This window comes from Schistocerca americana, chromosome 5 (genome assembly GCF_021461395.2).
Source record: "Schistocerca americana isolate TAMUIC-IGC-003095 chromosome 5, iqSchAmer2.1, whole genome shotgun sequence".
Lineage (NCBI taxonomy): Eukaryota > Metazoa > Arthropoda > Insecta > Orthoptera > Acrididae > Schistocerca > Schistocerca americana.
The window spans coordinates 586,484,474-586,491,946 of NC_060123.1; the positions used below are offsets into that span (position 1 = coordinate 586,484,474).

Consider the following 7,473-nt stretch of genomic DNA (forward strand, 5'->3'; position numbering starts at 1 on the left):
GAATCACTACCACGAGCGTAGAAGAATCGCCAACCAACCTACAATCAAGAAAGCTGTCAAAACTACACGCCTCACCGGACAGCAACGGCAAGGCGAGGAAACGCACACTGCCGTTACATACACTAACCCCCAGGGCCGGTAACTGGGGCGTTAGCGGCCACGAGGCAGGAAAAATATCGCTGGTAGAACTTAACAAATAGTAACAAACTGAACGAAATAAATAGTAATTAGATGTCCAGGAAAGCTTATCAGATCGGCCTTCCCCAAGCACTCCTCCAATCGCTGATCTTCGCCTCGGCAACACTACGAGCAGCAACACGAACCCAAGTCACAGGAGAATCGCAAGATCTCACGATGGTGGAGGTTTCTCTACTTGAATCCAAGTGCACTCAGTGCTCGCAGGATCCGGTTTACGACGAGGTCGTGCCCCCTCGTGACCACAGGCCTCCGATCCGGCACTCCATGCGCGCCGGCAGCGGTCCTGGCGTGTTCTCGCGCTACGCGGACCTGGCTCCTCCTGAGACCCCAACCTAACTGCACACTGACTCGACCCGGAAGAAGCACGACGTCACCCCAAAGATAGGGCCACAGTTACTACATATCGATAACCGCCGCTGCTGCCACTAGCGGACTGGCAACGCTTGCGAAACCAAGTGGCGCCTGTCAGCACGAGAAGAAGACCAACCACCGGAACCAAGTCAACCAAACGATACAGTCTGGCCTCCAACAGAGGACGAAAACCTACAAACAGCACCAACACGAGCAGCAGCACAGCTCACGTACAAAATCTCATTACAATTAATGCAGCAAGAAACAGAGTCAAGCTGTAACAGCGTCAACAAGGATATGGTTGTCTGTTCAAAAATGTTCAAATGTCTGTGAAATGTTACGGGACTTAACTACTATGGTCATCAGTACCTAAACTTACACACTACTTAACATAAATTATCCTAAGGACAATACACACACCCATGCCCGAGGGAGGACTCGAACCTCCGATGGGGCCAGCTGCACAGTCCATGACTGTAGCGCCTGAGACCGCTCGGCTAATCCCGCGCGGCTAGGGTTGTCTGTACTAAGCGTGAACGATGGTATCGTCGCAAAGAGGCTTCAAGTGCAAATGCAACTGAATGACTGCTGGCAGCCATCCCATATGGCGGGGGCAGAGGGCGCTCGTGGTACGGAGTTCCTGGAGGCGTGGCTCAGCAGCTGCACACCATTGTAGTTTAGTACGTCTCTCAATAGCCCCTGACACAGTTCTGCCCATAAACCACTTGCGCTAATGCACAGTATAAGAAAATTGTGCTTTGTGGCTGAATATCAACAGTCTTACGTCCGAGGTATGCACCCACTGAGCCACCGAGCCACATAGCGGAGCTATTCCCAATGCCTTTGTAAAGCGGAGGCACACGACCTTGTGGATGACATCGGAAGTTCACTGAGGCTTTTTGCGGATGGCGCTGTGGTATATCGAGAGGTTGTAACAATGGAAAATTGTACTGAAATGCAGGAGGATCTGCAGCGAATTAACGCATGGCGCAGGGAATGGCAATTGAATCTCAATGTAGACAAGAGTAATGTGCTGCGATTACATAGAAAGAAAGATCCCTTATCATTTAGCTACAATATAGCAGGTCAGCAACTGTAAGCAGTTAATTCCATAAATTGTCTGGGAGTACACATTAGGAGTGATTTAAAATGGAATGATCATATAAAGTTGATCGTCGGTAAACCAGATGCCAGACAGATTCATTGGAAGAATCCTAAGGAAATGCAATCCGAAAACAAAGGAAGTAGGTTACAGTACGCTTGTTCGCCCACTGCTTGAATACTGCTCAGCAGTGTGGGATCCGTACCAGATAGGGTTGATAGAAGAGAGAGAGAAGATCCAACGGAGAGCAGCGCGCTTCGTTAGAGGACCATTTAGTAATCGCGAAAGCGTTACGGAGATGATAGATAAACTCCAGTGGAAGACTCTGCAGGAGAGACGCTCAGTAGCTCGGTACGGGCTTTTGTTGAAGTTTAGAGAACATACCTTCACCGAGGAGTCAAGCAGTATATTGCTCCCTCCTACGTATATCTCGCGAAGAGACCATGAGGATAAAATCAGAGAGATTACTGCCCAGACAGAGGCATACCGACAATCCTTCTTTCCACGAACAATACGAGACTGGAATAGAAGGGAGAACCGATAGAGGTACTCAAGGTACCCTCCGCCACACACCGTCATGTGGCTTGCGGAGTATGGATGTAGATGTAGAAACTAAGAATAAGATACATGAGTCTGGTCCAGTGGAGGTGGCGGTCATCCATTTGCAGTCGGACACTGTGCTGCTGCGATGGGTGGTCCAGCGTGTTGGGCGCCGACCACAGAGTGACGCTCCCGGTCTCGATTAGCGCGGGCCATAATTATGTGTGTAGCGGCGCGTAAATCAGGCGGTGGCCGTTGCCTGCCCCGGGGCTGCCCTGCCTGCGCCTGCGCTACCGTGGCGCCGCCCGTCGGCCGCGACCGCCAAAAACCATTACGTCGGCCGACAGTAGCAGCGGCGGCGGCGGCGGCGGCAGCGTCAGGGGCTCATATTTCAGTCGCCGTGTTGCGCACCGGCCAGGTGCGGTTTTGCGGCGGCGCCCGACCGCAGTCGGCACCGGTCGGCCACTCTGCGGTAGGGCGCCGGCAGTTACACACCGTCTCTGCGCTCGCGCCTCTGCTAACCTGCCTCGCTCTCGCTGAAAAAAAGATTGTTCTTCGAGTAGAGCGATCCCTAAAACACAAGGTGTCAAATGAATGTGTGGTGAACAGGCAGGGATCGAATGGCCACGAGGGGCGTTTGAAAAGTCCATGCGAAGTCCGAGAGATGCCACCACCGGCGCGTATCAAATGGTTCAAATGACTCTGAGCACTATGGGACTTAACTTCTGAGGTCATCAGTCCCCTAGAACGTAGAGCTACTTAAACCTAACCAACCTAAGGACATCACACATATCCATGGCTGAGGCAGGATTCGAACCTGTAACCGTAGCGGTCGCGCGGTTCCAGACTGTAGCGCCTAAAACCGCTCGGCCACTCCGGCAGGCCCCGGCTCGTATCGAGGTCATGTTAAGTTAGTAGCATCTTTGGAAAGAGCGCACACCAAATTTCACCCATATTGGTCTATTTCTTTGTGTTGGCATTCGTGTGAATCAAAGAAGTCGTGTGATTGTCAAAAAATGGAAGAAAAAGAATTTCGTGATGCGATTAATCATTACTTTATGAAAGGCAAAACGCTTCAGGAGACTAAAGAGAAGCTTGAGAAACATCAGAGTGACTCTGCACCTTCGATTAGAACAGCTTATAAGTGGTTTCAAAATTTTCGGAGTGGCCACATGGGCACAAGTGACAATGAACATTCTGGACGCCCTGTGGAGGTTACGACTCCAGAAATCATTGATAAAATTCGTGATATGCTGATGGATGACAGAAGAGTTAAGGTGCTTGAGATTGCTAGTGCTGTGGGCATCTCGAATGAATGGGTACATAATATTTTGAAATAAATACTTGGACATGAGAAAGCTATCCGCAAGATGGGTTCCGCGATTGCTCACGCTTGACCAAAAACGGAATCGTGTGAAGTGTTGCAAGGATGGTTTGCAGCTGTTCAGGAAGAATCAGCAGGGTTTAAAGCGTCGTTTCGTCACTGTGTATGAAACATGGATACATTACTATACTCCTGAGACCAAACAACAATCTAAATAATGGGTTACCAAGGGGGTTTCTGCACCAAAAAAAGGAGAAAACCATTCCTTCGGCCGGAAAGGTTATGGCGACTGTCTTTTGGGATTCGCAAGGGGTAATCCTCATCGACTATCTGGAAAATGGTAAAACGATTACAGGTACATATTATTTATCGTCATCGGACCGTTTAAAAACCGAGCTGCAAGAAAAATGCTTGCGATGGGACCGCAGAAATGTCCTTTTCCTTCATGACAATGCACCAGCACACACAATTCAGCAGTTGTGGTCGCAAAATGATTGGAAATAGGATTCCAACTCGTTTGACATCCCCCCCCCCCCTCCCCTGTTCTCCAGACGTGACTCCCTCAGACTACTATTTGTTCCCCAACTTAAAGAAATGGCTGACAGGACAAAGATTTTATTCAATCGAGGAGGTGATTGCAGCGACAAATAGCTATTTTTCAGTCTTCGACATTTCCTATTATTCGGAAGCACTCCGTCTTCAGGCCACAAATGGCCCATCGGGACCATCCGACCGCCGTGTCATCCTCATTGAGGATGCTTTTCTGTGACCGGAGCCGCTACTATTCGGCATCACGAGGCTGAGTGCATCCCGAAAAATGGCAACAGCGCATGGCGGCCTGGATGGTCACCCATCCAAGTACGGCCACGCCCGACAGCGCTTAACTTCGGTGATCTCACGGGAACCGGTGTATCCACTGCGGCAAGGCCGTTGCCATTATTCGGAAGGGATCAACAAATTAAAACAGGATTGAACGAAATGTTCAAGTCTGAAAGGAGACTATGAAGAAAAAAAAAGAAGATTTACGCCAAACAATTAAGTAGTTTTTATTTTTGCACGGACTTTTCGAACGCCCCTCGTATTTACAACTTGTACAGAAGCCGGACGGCAGCTGTAAGAGTTGAGAGGCATGAAAGCACTGGTTGAGATGGGACTGAGACAGCGTCGTAGCCTATACTCGATGTTATTGAATCTGTACATTGAACAAGGAACAAAGAAAACCAAATTTGGAGGAGGAATTAAAGTTCGAACTCTGATGTTTGCCGACAAAATTGTAATTCTATCATTGACAACAAAGGACTTGGAAGAGCAGCTGAACGGAATGGACAGAGTCTTGAATGGAAGATATAATATGAACACCGAAAAAATCAAAACAAGAATAATGTAATGTAGTCGATTAAATCAGATGATGGTAAGGAGACTAGGAAACGAGATACACAAAGCAGTAGATGAGTTTTATTTCGGCAGCAATAGAACTCATGATGGACGAAGCAGGGAGGATTACTTTGTTGACTAGCAATGAGAAGAAAAGCGTTCCTGAAGAAGAGAAATTTGCTAACATATACATTGATCGAAAAAAATATCACAAGATCAGGAAGAAGTTGTCCGGCATGAACAAAAGTTCGTAGGCCTATTTCTACACCCGAAAACTGATGACTACTCAAATTTCGCGCCATCGTATAAGAGTGGCGCTAGTAGCACCACTATGAGGTTGCCCATCAGGTTAGCTTTAAATTCAAGCTATAACAGTAGTGAGTGTGAGTTCCCTTTGTCATTGGAGTTTGATTTTAGCCAAGAATTCCTTTAAGGCGACTAAAACGCCATTGTCGACACCTCACTGAGTTTGAATAAGGTCGTGTAATGGGGCTACGAGAAGCCGGATGTTCCTTCTGTGATACTGCAGAAAAACTTAGCAAGAATGTAGCGGGACCGATGACCGTAGCAGTCTGGTCCCTTTCACCCCCACAAACCAACCAACCAAGAATATAGCCACCGTATATGATTACCGGCAACTGTGTTCACGAAAATACGGCCGCAATAGGACCGGGCTCCGTAGGACCCCACGGCTCTTACGAGAGTGAAGTCCATCGTGTTTGGCGAATGGCTGTGTCGCATCGTACTACAACTGCAGCATCAATTTGAGCAGCAGTTGGCGCCACTGTGACAAATGGTTCAAATGGCTCTGAGCACTATGGGACTTAACTTCTGAGGTCATCAGTCCCCTAGAACTTAGAACTACTTAAACCTAACTAACCTAAGGACATCACACACATCCATGCCTGAGGCAAGATTCGAACCGGCGACAGTAACGGTCACACGGTTCCAGACTGAAGCGCCGCTGTGACACAACCAACTGTTAAAAGTCAATTACTTCAAGGAAGCTCTGAGCCAGACTCACTGTAGGGAGTCCGCAGCTCGTGGTCGTGCGGTAGCGTTCTCGCTTCCCACGCCCGGGTTCCCGGGTTCGATTCCGGCCGGATCAGGGATTTTCTCTGCCTCGTGATGACTGGGTGTTGTGTGATGTCCTTAGGTTAGTTAGGTTTAAGTAGTTCTAAGTTCTATGGGAGTGATGACCATAGATGTTAGGTCCCATAGTGCTCAGAGCCATTTGAACCATTTGAACCACTGTAGCGAACATTCCCACCGACCCCAAATCACCGCCATTTGCGACATCAGTGGAGTCAAGCGAGAGCTCATTGGTGTGGTGGGTGGAAGCCTGTTGGACTAGAAGAAGCAATGGTTGCTAGGACAGATTCTGAGACATCAAGGGATCACCAATTTGGTGTATGAGGGTAAAAATCATAAAGGGAGACCAAGAGATAAACACAGTAAGCACATTGAGAAGGACACAGGCTGCACCTGATGTTCGGAGACAAAGAGCCTTTCACAGTGTAGAGCAGCACGGAGAGCTGCATCAAACCAGTCTTCGAACTGACGACCGCAACAACAACAACACCAGGCCCGTTCACGCAAGCACTCTATCGAGCAGCGAGACGTTCCCATTGGTCCTTGGAGTAAGTGTACGTTTAGTAATGTATAGGAGAGGGTTTTTGGGTTTTTGTTAATATATTTGGTACGTCCCTTCCTGAATCTGGAAATTTAAACACCCGTGGCTCCTTCTGCACATGACACGAAACTCTAAGTGTGGGGGTAAATAAACTGGAAGTTTCGAAAAAATGAATAAGAGTATTTATTCTTTTGTTGACTGTTGAAGTGACTCATTTTAGCCAACTTTTAATGTTACTACATCTTATTCCCGCAACGAAATCATTGAGATGCATGAGTTTGCTTCTACGTTGTAACTTCTTACAATCTCGGTGCAATATTGAAAACTGCGAGTCGCATCGCTTTCTGCACGTGCATTCGTGGTCTATATTTCAGGTTAACCACTGTCAGTCTTGAAAAACCTACCTCATGTTAGCAGGATATTGCGTAAGGTGTCAAAACTCGTATGGCCTTGTTGATAAGAAACAGAAGTTGCCTTTTTTTTAATTTATTGGCTTTCGGGTCTTGGTACGTGCCCATACAGCCATCTCAATAGTGCTATGTCAATTATGTCGATACGAACGTGAGGATAACACAATACCCGGTCCCCGAGCGGAGAAAATCTCCGACCCGGGAATCAAACTAGGGCCCCTTCGATTAGAAATCCTTCGCGTTGACCGCGCAGCTATCGTGGCAGACTGGGAAACAGAGTTCGATTTCAGTGTGAAATCTGAAGAAATATCAAAGAATTGCTCTTGTTCCTCTGTAGCAGGTATCAGTGCTGATGGAAGTTCTGTACTAGAAGGATTTTTCAGCGAAATGTGTTGATCAACTTCTTATGGAATGTACGTCAGAAAGTAGACACTCGTAACCTGGGAACACAGACTTTAATTCTTCACTCAAATGAAAATAATGTTCTTCTAAGACAGCGTGAAGCGCAGGGAAAACGTAATGTACATCTTTATCATTGAAT

The 7,473-nt window shown here is 47.7% G+C and overlaps 1 pseudogene; it reads right to left on the reverse strand.

The window, feature by feature from the left end:
• Positions 1–4,333: 4,333 nt before the first annotated feature.
• LOC124617007 lies at positions 4,334–4,450 on the reverse strand (annotated as a pseudogene).
• Positions 4,451–7,473: the final 3,023 nt, after the last annotated feature.